Genomic DNA, 13,723 nt, shown 5'->3' on the forward strand with positions numbered 1-13,723 from the left:
ACTCTAGCCTGAGTGAGGGAGTGAGTAAGACTCAGTCACCCCCCAAAAAAAGGAAGGAGAAAGAGAAACACAGAGAGAGAGAAGGGAGGAGGGAGGGAGGAAGGAAGGAAAGAAGGAAGGGAGAGAAAGAGGAAAGAAAGAAAAGAAGAAGGAAGGAAGGAGGGAAAGGAAGGAAGGAGGGAAAGGAAGGAAAGGAAGGAAGGAGTGAAAGGAAGGAAGAGAAAGAAGGAAGAAAAGGAAAGAAAGAATGAGTTGACTCATGATTTTGGTTTTGGAATTGTTGAGCTTCCGGGAACTCATTTAATTTATGACTGGCTAAATTTACCAGAAATCAGAGGTACTCTGGAATTTTTACAAAGTCAGAAAATTTATCCCACAAATTATTATCACACCTAAAGAAATTTTTATTAATAATAATTTATAAAATTATTTGACATAATATTTACACGGTGCTAGAATTTGTAGACATTGTTTGTTTGTTTTTGGAGACAGGGTCTCACTCTGTCACCCAGGCTGACTTGATCGATGCTCACTGCAGCTTCAACCTCCTGGGCTCAGGTGATCCTCCAGGCCTCTTCAGTAACTAGAACTACAGGTGCATGCCACCATGCTTTGCATTTGTTTTTGTTTTTGTTCTTGGTAGAGATGAGGTCTTGCCATGTTGCCCAGGCTGGTCTCGAACTCCTGGGGTCAAGCAGTCCTCCTGCCTCAGCCTCCCAAAGTACTGGAATTACAGGTGTGAGCCACTGTATGCCTGGCCAGACATAGATTTGTTTATTTAGTTTTAATTTTTTTTTTTTTTTTTAACTTTTGAGACAGAGTTTCACTCATGTTGCCCAGGCTAGAGTGCAATGGTGCAATCTTGGCTCACTGCAACATCTACCTCCCTGGTTCAAGCGATTCTCCTGCCTCAGCCTCCGAATAGCTGGGATTACAGGCATGCACCACCACACTCGACTAATTTTTTCTATTTTTAGTAGAGATGGGGTTTCACTATGTTGGCCAGGCTGGTCTCGAATTCCTGACCTCAGGTGATCCACCCACCTTGGCCTCCCAAAGTGCTGGGACTATAGGCGTGAGCCACCTCGCCAGGCCAGATTTATTTTAAGTTTTGTTTTTCATACTTTTTTTCCACAGGTGGATAACACTGACACAAGCTCTTGAAAAGTTCTATAGTGCCTTGTGAAAAGAAGTGATATTGCTAAGTCTAAAACTAGCTTGGGCTGGGCGTGGTGGCTCACACCTGTAATCCCAGCACAGGCAGGTGGATCACAAGGTCAGGAGTTCTAAACCAGCCTGGCCAATATGGTGAAACCCCATCTCTACTAAAAATACAAAAGTTAGCTGGGCATGGTGGCATGCACCTGTAATCCCAGCTCCTCGGGAGGCTAAGGCAGGAGAATCGCTTGAACCCGAGAGGTGGAGGTTGCAGTGAGCTGAGATGGCGCCATCGCACTCCAGACAGAGTGAGACTCCGTCTCAATAAATAAATGAACAAACAAACAAGTTTGGTTGTTTGCCAGAAGATGGGAGGAGCATTTGAAGCCCATTAATGGCTTGGACATGGTCCCTGCCTTCAAATAACTCAAACTCAAGTAGATGAGACAAGTAGGTGAACAGTTAGCAGGGCTACATTCAGATCTTTATTCTACTTTTATTTTTAACTTTTGCTTCCATGAGCATGTATATATCACTAACTCACAAAGGTACAGCTTTAGACCTCTGCGTCTGGTGAGAGAATAACTGTTGTATATTCCCTTGAGTTCAGGGGAAATGACATTTTAGAAAAGGTGAATGGTTATTGACCATTATTTTCTTGTGGATGAGTAAAATACCAGCTACAATTTTAACATAGCTTAAAAAAATGATAGAAATGGTCTTTTTTTTTTTGAGATGAAGTCTCACTTTGTCACACAGGCTGGAGTGCGGTGGCACAATCTCGGCTCACTGCAACCTCCGCCTCCTGGGTTCAAGTGATTCTCATGTCTCAGCCTCCTGAGTAGCTGGAATTATAGGCGGGGGCCATCATGCCCAGCTAATTTTTTGTATTTTTAGTCAAGATGGTGTTTCACCATGTTGGTCAGGCTGATCTCGAGCTCCTGACCTCAAATGATCCACCTGCCTTGGCCTCCCAAAGTTCAGGGATTTCAGGCATGAGCCACCATGCCCAGCCATGTGGTCTTGATAATAATGAATAAAACGACCAGAATAAAATTGTGTCTATCACTTATGTAGTGCTTCCTATGTGTAAGGCATTGTCCTAACTGTTTTACTTCTGTTCAGTTAATGCTAATTAAGTGATCTGCAGAGTGACTAGGACCTAACACAGTCATGGCTCTTTTGGATACTCACAAGCTAATCAGATGTGAAAATAATAGGCCCAAGTTGAATAATAGCCATCATAGCAAACACTTATAAAACACTCTCTGTATGACAGCATGTGTTTTATTTGCCCTTTCTGGTAATTCATTCAACCCTCAAAACTCTATGAAATGGACACTACTGATATCCCCATATTACAAATGATGTAAGATATAAACATGTGCTAGAGTTGGTTCATACTAGCTCATACGAGCCAATTGTTAGAATTTCGGGAATTGTGTGACCTAGTTGTTAAACATAGTCATTATTAAAAATTAAATTATATAAACTTACAGTTAAATAGGTATATTAAAAACAAACAATAAATACCCAAAACTAATGGCTAACTACTTTACTGTATTTCACTATTGTCTGTGTTATTGAGGTTATTTCCTTCTAGTGTATCTCTGTGGTAGAAATAATTTATAATGACAAGCCGCTGAACATCTCTCCCTAATTCTGTGTTTAGTGATGCCAGATTGGTAGCTTGAAATTGCCCATGGTGAGAGTATTTATACCTTGGAAATCAGCAAATGTAACAGGACTTGATTGTTTTGTTGATTGTCTACACTTAACCAAGTGACTCCAAGTCCAACCTGGCATCCTACATTCTAGCCGCATCACAGTGCTTTCCATAGCCTTGACTTTCAGTATGCCTTTCCACCTCTATCCTCTAACTTTTGCCATGCTGTTACCTTCTGTTGAAATCAAGCATCTTTTAAGATTTTGAGATTCTTTTGTAATTCATAAGCGTGATGACTGGGTATTCACGTGCATGTGTGAGATGTGCCACCCTGGAACCTTGTTACGACGTCAGCACATTATGGGTCTGACATGAAAAAAAAATTATCCTGAAATACCACCTTCTTCATGAGGCTGTCTCTGATTTCATTCAGTTGGAATATATGCAATGATTAAAAAAAATGGGATCTATTATTATATTATGTATGTCTACTGCTAATCGTACATGAATATTTTAACACAATTTTTTATTTATTTATTTATTTATTTTTAGAGACAGGGTCTCCCTCCATCACCCAGGCTGGAGTGCAGTGGAAAGATCATAGCTCACTGCAACATTGAACTCCTGGGCTCAAGCTATCCTCCCACATCTGCCTCCCAGGTGGCTGGGACCACAGGTGTGCACCACCACACCTGGCTAATTTTTAAAATTTGTGTAGAGCCAGGTGTGGTGGCTCACACCTGCAATCCCAGCCTCCCAAAGTGCTGGGATTACAGGCGTGAGCTACCTCACCCAGCCACAGTTGTTAGTGTGTATAATCATAACTGACCTTTATTAGACAGAACTGGACAAATAAAGAGACCTGGAAGGTACAGTGATAGTCATCTTTTACAGAAATACAAATATGGCTTCAAAGAGATTAAGTAACTTGCCTGATGTCACAAGGCTATTCACAGGTAAAGGGAATGGGAGATGGCTTATCTTGAATGCCTTTGGCATAAATGTGTATTCACATATAAGGAAGTAGCTATTCAGTGATCTTCTTCCTAACCTGGTTTTGGAAAGGAGCCTTTCGGAAGTGTCCTTAGACCAAAGAGTGTGACTTAATTATAAAATATAATTTGTTTATTATTATTATTTTTGCAGTTGCAAGATTTAACAGAGTGAAAACAGCTCCCATACAATGGGAAGGGACCCAAAGGGGGTTACCACTCCCTGCTCGAAAGACTGAGTTTATATCCCAATCATTGTCCCTCCCCCGTGCTCTCAGGCGATATATGATTTGACTATTTCTTTACCTCCTGCTTTAGCCTAATTTGTATTCTAGTGAGCCCTCTTTACTACCTGATTGGTTGAGTGTGAGCTGAGTTACAAGCCCCGTGTTTAAAGGTAGGTGCAATCACCTTTCCCAGCTAGGCTTAGGAATTCCTAGTCGGCCTAGGAAATTCAGCTAGTCCCGTCTCTCAGTCCCCCCTCTCAACAGGAAAACCCAAGTGCTGTTGGGGAGGTTGGCCGACGACTGCTCTAACTGCTTCCTGCTGAACTGGGTATAGTATAGGTCATGCAGTTGAGATTTCCTTGGTAGGGGTGCCTTCGATGTCATTAACACTGGAGTACGGGCTAGCAGGCTGGTCCAGGGGTCCGCAGTAGAATCTTAGTCATGGACTGCATTTGGGGCTCCATTTGAAGAACCAGTTGTAGTTTTACAGCTTTGATTCTAGAAGAGACAAACTTAACAAGGAGGTTAAAGATATAGGGATTGAAATGTATGGCCTGAAGTGCAGGGGATTATTTCTTTGGCACATTCACAGGCCCTGACTATCTGCTTGATAGTTTTGAAAAGGCTTGGTCCAGTAAATAATAATTTGGACATCTGATGGGTGCTATCAATGCAAAAGTGAACGGTTTGGTGAAGGATTTTAAGTAATTTCCATTGGTTAGCTGCAGGCAAAAGTATTTTTCCTTCTTCGGTGGCTAGCCATCCTGAGGGGAGGAAACTATGTCCTCGTGAGGTTCCCCATTCTATTTCTCCTGCTGAGTACTGGGGCTTGTTGCCTGGAGGGGATTACCCCATACTAGGGGTTCTTCTATAAGCATTTCTAATGAAGGGTCCCGCCTTGCGGCTCTTTCGGCTTCAATATCCATTTGGCGGTTCCCTTCTATTTCCCTTTCCTTTCCTTTCTGATGACCCGGCAGTGTAAGACTGCCACCCCTTTAGGTTTCTGTACTGCCAATAATAATCTCCTAATGGCTTCCTGATGTTTGATAGGTGTTCCCTCGGAAGTTAGGAATTCCCTTTCTCTCCATATTGCTGCGTGGGCATGGAGAACTAGGTAAGCAGACTTAGAGTCTGTATATATATTTATCCTTTTTCCTTCTCCTAATTCTAGTGTATAACGGCCCCTGCTTTTGCTAGGCTGTCTCTCCCTAACAAAGGAATGGGGCTTTCAGGCATAATTAGAAAGGCATGTGAAAAGAGTAAAGTTCCCCAGTCACAACTTAGTGGCTGGGAGAAGTATCTAGTGACTGGCTGTCCTAGGACCCCTCAGATAGTGACAGATCTGGAGGACAGTTGTCCGGGACAGGAGAGTAAGACTGAGAAGGCTGCATCAGTGTCCAGGAGACAGTTAACCTCCTGGCCCTCAATGGTCAAGCATACCTGGGGCTCTGTGAGGGTGATGGCATGGGCTGGTGCTTGCCCCGGGCACCCTCAGTTCTGCTGCTGGATCATCTGGTTAGTGGCTTCTGACTCAGAGGACCTTCATCCCCTGGGGCGGTGGGCCTTCCAGTGATTCCCTTGACATAAGGGGCATGGATGGGGGGAGCTTATTTCTATTCAGACAGTCTTTTTTAAAGTGTCCTTGTAGACTGCATTGGAAGCAAGCCCTATTAGGCATTTGATTTGCCCAGACTTTCCCTGTTCCAGAGCCTCCAAAGTCCACTTTCCTGAGCACCATGACTAAAGCGGTAGCCTTTTTTTAATCCCGTTTGTCCCGTTCCACCTGCTCCTCCTGATCTCTATTATAAAACACCGAGGTTGCCAAGTTCAACAGGGTTTCTAAGTTTTGCTCCGGGCCTAAGGCGGACTTTTGACTTTTTTTTTCCTAATATCTGTAGCTGACTGAGTGATAAACTTATTGTTTAAGATTAGTTGGCCATCAGTGGAGTAAGGTGACAGGGAGGTATGCTTCCTCAATGCCTCCCTTAGTCTCTCCAGAAAGGCAGTAGGATTTTCTTCCTTTCCCTGTGTTATAGTGGACATCATTGAATAATTTAGAGGCTTCTTCCTGGTTTTCCTTAGTCCTTCTAGCATACAAGTTAGCAAATGTCTGCTGCACCAATCTCCATGTTCTGATTCTGTGTCTCAATGAGGGTCTACACTGGGAACTGCCTGCTGGCCTGTGGGGAATTGTTCTTTTTCCTCTGTTGTCATCCTATCATTGACCTGACTGAGATACCAGAAATCGCCAAACTCTCAGGCTGCAGTTATGGTGGCACTTCTCTCATTTGGGGTTAGTGTCTGATCTAGCAGTAACATTGTATTTCTCCATGTCAGATCAACTTCCCTTGGAAGTTAGGAATTCCTTTTCTTTCCATATTGCTGCATGGGCATGGAGGACTAGGTAAGCATACTTAAGAGTCTGTATATATATTTATATATTTATATACATACAGTTCTGAACAGTTGAGGTGTGCTCACAATGAGGTTTCCTCTAAAGGTTATTTTTCTACTTTCAGCAAAGCAGTTGCCGCTACTAGTTGAATGCATTTGGCCCATCCGAGGGTACCTGGGTTAAGGATTTTTGATAGGAAGGCTACTGGTTGTCAGCGGCTTCAGTGTTTTCGGGCTACGCCCTTGTTTACACTGTCAACAAGGTAGTATTGGCGTGTCATAGGGTCACGGAGAAGACCTTCAATTATCAATTATAGGTTTTAAATTTACCCTGGCTTTTAAAGGAATAGGGCACACTGTTTTTTTCTTTACTACTTCTATCTTTCTATCTCTCTCTGCCTCTCTTTCTTTGTAGATGGATTTTGGGAACAGAGGGGAAGGATGTTCGCTTATTGCTCCCATTTGCCACTATAGGAATATGCGCCTCCCTTTAATTTACTCAATTTGCTTTCATCCTGATCTATTATGTTGTTGTAGACCCAGTTCCAGTGGTTAAAGTACTGGGTTATCAGTTCTAAGGCCCTCGCAAGGGTATTGGGGAATGGGTCCGACATAGCCCGTGTAGAGAGCTGTATACCTAAATTGGCAGGGACACCACGGACAAGACTCCCTGGGTTCATAGCCTAGAGGCCTAAGGACATAGCGTAAAGCTTCCTTAGATCCCTTTGGAGCCAGAACCTGCTCTAATACTTGGGAGAGGAAGTGAAAGTCTGAAGCATTAGTGCCTAGGAGGCAGGGATCGGAGGAAGTAGATTCAGAGGTAAGGAGAATTTTGGGGCTACACTTTCAAGAAAGTCATGGTTGGGACCCAGGAGGTATGGGTCAGAAGGAAAGGTAGGGGTGCATGCATGGGCGACTATTGAGTAGCAACTTCTGGCTGCACCACGATCTCAACCGGCTAATGCCAGGAATTCAGGATGACAGCTTTCTGCCTCTAGTCAACCCTTGGCTTCCCCAGGAAAATTGAGAAAGTGGAGGCTGGTTCCAGGCAGACCAATGCTCCCAACCCAGAAGGATTGGGGGTTGTTAGAAAGCCTTTTCCCAGGAAGCCTCACACCTGAGTCTTAAGTCCGGCAGCCACGCTAATCATTTTTAACTGACCGACAGGTGCCCGGTATTTTCCTCCAATTCTAAGGAAGGATAGGACAGAATAGCAAGTGAAAGTGGTCCGACATTACTCACTGCTTTGGAGAATCCCCATTCGGGCCACCAGATGTTATTGGCAGGTCTTTGTTCTTAGAGCTCCCAAGATGTGGCGGGCCGCTCCCAAGATGGGGGCAGGCCTTTTGTTCTCTGACCTGGGGTTCTTGGCCTCACGGATCCAAGGAATGGAACCTTGGGCCATGCAGTGAGTGTTATAGTTCTGTTGGAAGCCGGGGGTCATGGAAGAGAACCTTGGAACCCAGCAACTAGTGTTCAGCTCAATTAGGATGAAGCCGGGACTTAGCCGTGCAGGAACAATGGCGAGCCTTTAGCCGGATTGGGAGTGGCAGTGGATGCCCTGCTGGATCAGAAATGCAGCGGACACCCTGCCAGATCCAGAGGGGTGGAAGTCAACGGTGGGTCTGGGATGGTGGGGAATAGCAGTGGTGAACAGCAAGTGAAAGCTCAGCTCGAGCAGTAACAAACATGGACCAGAAAAGTGTGCAGTTGCAAGATTTAACAGAGTGAAAACAGAGGTACCATACAATGGGAGGGGACCCAAAGGGGGTTGCCTAATTATAAAATATAATTTAAAATGGAATATTGGGGCCGGGCGTGGTGGCTCACACCTGTAATCCCAGCACTTTGGGAGGCCGAGGCAGGTAGATTGCCTGAGCTCAGGAGTTCGACACCAGCCTGGGCAACATGATGAAATCCCGTCTCTACTAAAATACAATAAATTAGCAGGGTGTAGTGGTGGGCGCCTGTAATCCCAGATACTCGGGAGGCTGAGGCAGCAGAATTGCTTGAATCTGGGAGGCAGAGGTTGCAGTGAGCCAAGATTGTGCCATTGCACTCCAGCCTGGGTGACAGAGCGAAACTCGTCTCAAATAATAATAATAATCATAATAATAATAAAATGGAATATTCTACCCAAGACTATTGCAGGAGATTATAATGCAGAAACAGATTATGAGAATCCAGTATCTTCTTTTGAGCCAGATATTGTATAAACATGTATATTTTCTTTTCTTTTCTTTTGCTTTCTTTTTTTTTTTTTTTTTCTGAGACAGGGTCTTGCTCTGTTGCCCAGGCTGGAGTGCAGGGTGCAATCTTGGCTCACTGCAACCTCTGCCTCCAGGGTTCAAGCAATTCTTCTGCCTCACCCCCCTAAATAGCTGGGATTACAGGCGTGTGCCACCACGCCTGGCTAATTCTAATTTTTGTATTTTTAGTAGAGACGGGGTTTCATCATGTTGGCTAGGCTGGTCTCGAACTCCTGACCTCAAGTGATCTGCCCACCTCGGTCTCCCAAAGTGCTGGGATTACCGGTGGGAGCTACCACACCTGGACTATTATTATTTATTTTTTACTGGCTTATTTCTCCAGGAAAATGAACCAGATATTAAAGTGATATTGCAGAAATGTAGAACTTTTTTTGTTTGTTTTGGAAAATACAGTTATTTTTCACAAACATGTTATTTATCTTAACATTTAATGGGCTTAATTTATTACTTTTAAACAAATTAAATTTTTTTTATATTTCTCAATTTTGATTTCTAATATGATAAATATTGATATATTTTATTTATTTGTTTTACAGGTAGGGGCTTGAGCTGGCTCTGTCACCCAGGCTGGGGTACAGTGGCATGATCACAGTTCACTGCAGCCTTGACCTCCTGGCTCAAGCTATCCTCCTGCCTCAGACTCCTGAGTAGCTGAGACTACAGGCACACGCCACCATGCCCAGCTATTTTTTTTGTAGAGACAGGGTCTCACTATATTGCCCAGGCTGGTCTTGAACTTCTAGGCTCAAGTGATCCTCATGCCTCAGCCTTCCAAAGGGCTGGGATTACAGGTGTGAGCTACCAAGCCTGGCCTCTCAATATTTTTCTTTTTTGTTTCTCTATGAAAACATTTTCTTATTCTTTTCTTCTTTTGCATATGGGAAAAGAAGGAACTCAATACTTTTTAATCCAAAAATGGAAAGTTTGAGAGTTGCTGTTCTAAGGCCTTCTTACTCAAAGGATGCTCCGTTGATCAGCACTAATTTGAACATCCTGTGAGCTTGTTAGAAATGCAAACTCTCAGGCCCCACCTGAGACTGACTAAATGAGAATATACATTTTACCATGATCCTCAGGTGATTTGTATGCACCTCAGGTGATTTTGTATGATTTGTAAGGTTTCAGAGGCTAAGCATGGTGGTTCACGCCTGTAATCTCAACACGCTGGGAGTTGAGCTTGAGTCCAGTTGGTCAAGGCTGCAGTGAACTATGATGGGGCCACTGCACTCCAGCCTGACAGAATGAGATCCTGTCTTAAAAAAAAAAAAAAAGGCCAGGCATGGTGGCTCGTGCCTGTAATCCCAGCACTTTAAGAGGCTGAGGCAGGAGGATCAGTTGAGGCCAGGAGTTCGAGACCAGCCTGGCAAAAATACAAAAATTAGCTGGGCATGGTGGGGCTTGCCTGTGGTCTCAGCTACTTGGGAGGCTGAGGCATGAGAATCACTTGAACCTGGGAGATGGAGGTTGCAGTGAGCTGAGATTGTGACACTGCACTCCAGCCTGGGCTACAGAGTGAGATTCTGTCTCAAAAAAAAGAAAAGTTCCAGCCGCGGTGGCTCACGCCTGTAATCCCAGCACTTTGGAGGGCCGAGGAGGGTGGATCACTTGAGGTCAGGAATTCGAGACCAGCCTGGCTAACATGGTGAAACCCCATCTCTACTAAAATACAAAAATCAGCCGGGCATGGTGGCATGCGCCTGTAATCCCAGCTCCTCAGGAGGCTGAGGCAGGAGAGTCACTTGAACCTGGGAGGCAAAGGTTGCAGTGAGTCAAGATCACACCACTGCACTCCAGCCTGGGCGAGACTCCATCTAAAAAAAAAAAAAAAAAAAAAAAGTTTGAGAAACATTGGTCTAGAGGAGTTAAAAAGTCTTCTTGAAGGAGATGACACTCAAGTTTTGTATGAGGAGGAGGAGGAAGAGCAGTTGGGTGGGGTGGGACTGACTGTAGACAGATGACTCAAGGAGGGAGAAGAGTTTGGGTGAAGGCATAGTAGAGAGGAATGTCATGATACACTGGAAAACTACACAGAGAACATATCTAAATTCTTGGTAACGTTTAGACATCTAAAATATTAATTATGGTGATTACAATATTCTACAGTAAAAACCAGGAGCTAAAACTGCCTGTAGTCCTCTTCCTGGGGACAAATTTTAATTGTTTTTCATCTTCAGCTTCCCACATGGGATAAAATTTCAAATTTATAAAATAAAAATAAAATAAGGAAAAATATGTATAATTATATATATAGATGTTCACTGAAAACAATCTCAGAAACAGCAATCTATTCAATCATAGAGAAGTGATTAAGTACAGTAATCATATATTCATTCCATGAGGTTATTTTCTGAAATGGTCATACTTCACGTCAGTCTCTATTCTCTTACCTTGCTTTGTTTTTCTTGATAATACCTGACATTTTACTATATATGAATTGTTCATTGCATGTCTCTCCTACTGGAATTAAGCTTACAGGGTAAGGGACTTCTCTTATTCACTACTAGCAATCCTCAGCATCTAAAATAGTCTAAGCTGGGCACAGTGGCTCACACCAGTAATCCCAGCTACTCAGAAGACTGAAGGAGGAGAATCTCGTGAGCCCAGGAGTTCAAGGCTGCAGTGAACAATGATCTTGCACTCCAGCCTGGGCAACAGAGTGAGATTCTAGCTCCAAAAAAAAAAAAAAGAAGAGGCCGGGCACAGTGACTCACGCCTATAATCCCAGCACTTTAGGAGGCCACACCAGAAGGAGAGCTTGAGTCCAGGAATTGGAGACCAGCCTGGGAGACCGTCTGGGAGTCTCTATAAATAATAATAATAAAAAAAAAACTAGTGGAACGTGGTGGCACATGCTTGTGGTCCCAGCCACTCTGGAGGCTGAAACAGGTGGATTGTTTGAGCCCTAGAGTTTGAACCTGAGAGATTGAGGCTACAGTGAGCCGTGATCACTCCACTGCACTCCAGCCTGGGCAACAGAGAGAGACCCTGTCTCTTTATTTTATTTTTTCTGTTAATGATGAGCTTCTATAGACCCTGTCTCAAAAAAAAAAAAAAAAAAAAAAAGTCTAGCACATTGTAGGAAGTGTATAGTTGTTGGCTGTATGCATGAATGAAACATAAAACTTTATTGGGATATAATATTTAGTTAAAATACAGAAAATACAATGAAATGTGTTCTCTCATTAAAACAATGAAAAAATGACATGTTGACAGAGACTCGAATTTTGGAACTTGGAGACAATGGTCACCAAGGTAATACAGAAAAATCAAAATGGTTCAATAGGAGAGGATTGTCAGCAATGTTCTTCTCTCTCTTTCTCATTAATATTACTGTTTCAAAACTGTGCAATGAAAAAATTAGAAAAATGAGGGCAAAGTTATGGACAGAATATTATGTTTGTCAAGCTTATTTTTGACAAATGGAGCCCTGTATTCCAAGATGGGAAGGGACAGTCCTTGGAGCTTTCAGAGAGAGTAAAGTACAGAGAAGCAGAATGATTTGCTTAGTGTTTGAACAATAGGTAACAGAACACTGGGCAACTTCTGTATTTTTTGTAAAGACAGGGTTTTGCTATGTTAGCCAGGCTGGTCTCAAACTCCTGAGCTCAAGTGATCTGGCTGCCTCGGCCTCCCAAAGTGCTGGGATTACAGGCATTAGCCACCACACCCAGTGTTCTTCATCTTTTAAAACTCAACACTATAGTCATTTCTCTGGGAAGCCCACCCTGATCCTCCCCTTTCCCCACTATAGATATTTCCTAGTCCTGTGTTCTGCCAGCATTTGGTACACCTCTCTATTAGCATCTAGCATTATCTTTGAAGATATCTACTTACCTTATTAGACTGGGGCTATCCCAGCTAGTTATCCTTTCCTCTTGAATCTGAGTAGACTCTATAACTGCTTTGATGAATAAAATATGGTAGAAATAATGCTGTTTCAGTTTCCAAGCCCAGATCTTAAAAGACTAAAAGCTTCCACGTCCTATTTCCTGGAACCCTGCTTCTTGAGGTCCTTAGGTGTCAAGTAAGATATCTGACATTTCTTTTGGAGAGACCTCATAGATAGGCATTGAGACTAGAAGGACCTGGCTGAGCCTAGCCTTTATGAGAGGGTGAAGGGCTCTGACAATTGAGTCAGCCTTTCAATTGTCCTTGCCAATATGTCAATCATGGAAGTGGAGCAGTCTTGGAACCTCCGGACTGTCCCAACTGCTAGCCAAATACCATCAACTGACCCCTGTTAATTCCCGGTGGGGCAGAAGAATCGGCAATCCAAGCCTCACCCCTAATATTGGCCCACAGAATCAAGAGAAATAATGCATTTTTTTAAAAAAAGCAGCTAAGCTTGGGAATAGTTTGTTATACAACAACTGATAACTGGAACAGAATTTGATACCTGGAAATGGGGTGCTTCTATAACTATAACCACCCAATGGGTTTACCTTGCCTACTGCCTAAACAGAGCCAATTTATCAAAACAGGGGAACTGCAATAGAGAAAGAGTAATTCACACAGAGTCGGCTGTGCAGAAGACTGGAGTTTTATTATTACTCAGATCAGTCTCCCCAGGCATTCAGGGATCGGTTTTTAAGAACAACTTGGTGGCTGGGGGGAAACCAGTGAGCCGGGAGTGCTGATTGGTTTGGTCAGAGATGAAATCATAGGGAGTAAAGCTGTCTTCTTGAGCTGAGTCAGTTCCTGGGTAGGGGCCACAAGATCAGATGAGCCATTTTATCGATCCAGGTGGTGTCAGCTGATCCATCAAGTGCAGGGTCTGCAAAATATCTCAAGCACTGATCTTAGGAACAGTTTAGGGAGGGTGAGAATCTTGTAGCCTCCAGCTGCAGGACTCCAAAACCATAATTTCTCATCTTGTTGTTAATCTGTTAGTTTTACAAAGGCATTCTAGTCCCCAGACAAGAAGGAGGTTTGTTTTGGGAAAGGGCTGTTATCATCTTCGTTTTAAACTGTAAACTATGGTCAGGCGCAGTGGCTTATGCCTGTAATCCCAGCACT

General features: G+C 43.4%; 1 non-coding gene across 1 annotated transcript; it reads left to right on the forward strand.

The window, feature by feature from the left end:
• The first annotated feature begins 3,092 nt into the window (after positions 1-3,092).
• Positions 3,093-3,196, forward strand: LOC112429064 (small nucleolar RNA U13). The gene has a single exon (XR_003021198.2). It is a non-coding gene; the product is annotated as a small nucleolar RNA U13 (small nucleolar RNA).
• Positions 3,197-13,723: the final 10,527 nt, after the last annotated feature.

The sequence above is a fragment of the Macaca nemestrina genome, chromosome 1 (genome assembly GCF_043159975.1).
Source record: "Macaca nemestrina isolate mMacNem1 chromosome 1, mMacNem.hap1, whole genome shotgun sequence".
In the NCBI taxonomy this organism is placed as follows: Eukaryota; Metazoa; Chordata; class Mammalia; order Primates; family Cercopithecidae; genus Macaca; species Macaca nemestrina.